This window comes from Buceros rhinoceros, unplaced genomic scaffold (assembly GCF_000710305.1).
Source record: "Buceros rhinoceros silvestris isolate BGI_N320 unplaced genomic scaffold, ASM71030v1 scaffold3300, whole genome shotgun sequence".
Lineage (NCBI taxonomy): Eukaryota > Metazoa > Chordata > Aves > Bucerotiformes > Bucerotidae > Buceros > Buceros rhinoceros.
The window spans coordinates 46,324-46,964 of NW_010387767.1; the positions used below are offsets into that span (position 1 = coordinate 46,324).

The following is a 641-nucleotide window of genomic DNA, read 5'->3' on the forward strand; positions in this document are numbered from 1 at the left end:
GTTTGGAGGAGTTGCCATTCCACTGGTGTGCGGCAGCGTGGTGCTCTGACTGGGCCTATTGCCAAGAAAATGGCCCAGTATGTTCAACTTCCACATGTCCTACTCCTGGATCACGCTGGAGGCTGCTGCACTGCTCCCCTGCTCAAGAAAGTCACAAAACACAGTGATGACTACGCTGCTGTTCCTTCTCCAGCGCTGCACTCTCCCGCTTTGTCCTCTGTGGGCACAGAGAGGGGTTCGTCTGCAGTCGCACCTGGAAAGGGTGACAGCACCCGTGTCTCCGAGCAGAGCATCTTGCACCGTAACGAGGAGCTCGACAGGGTGTAACTCCCATAGGACCGCCGGTTTGTCTGCCAGGCAGCAGAAGTGCCATGTTAGTGCACCCAGCTGGTTTACGCAGGTTAGATGGGACCAAAAGTCCGGCTGCGGGAAAACGGGCTGGGGCAGCAGCCAAGGCGGAACTTCGCAAACACTCGAAAAGAAATCTGCTGTAAACGTGCTCCTGGTGTTAGCAGCCTTTCAAAACACAGCTTGTTTTCCTACTTCATGTTTCCCCTACATTCCGCGTGAGCTCAAGCATTTCTGTTATTGCTGCCGTTTGACGGGAAAACTGTAGCACGGGTAACCTCTGCACTCCTCGC

General features: G+C 54.9%; 1 protein-coding gene across 1 annotated transcript in view; it reads right to left on the reverse strand.

Moving 5' to 3' along the window:
• Nucleotides 1-641, reverse strand: part of RASAL2 (RAS protein activator like 2) — a 95,495-nt gene that overhangs the window by 3,721 nt on the left and 91,133 nt on the right. The gene's annotated exons all lie outside the window — the stretch shown is intronic.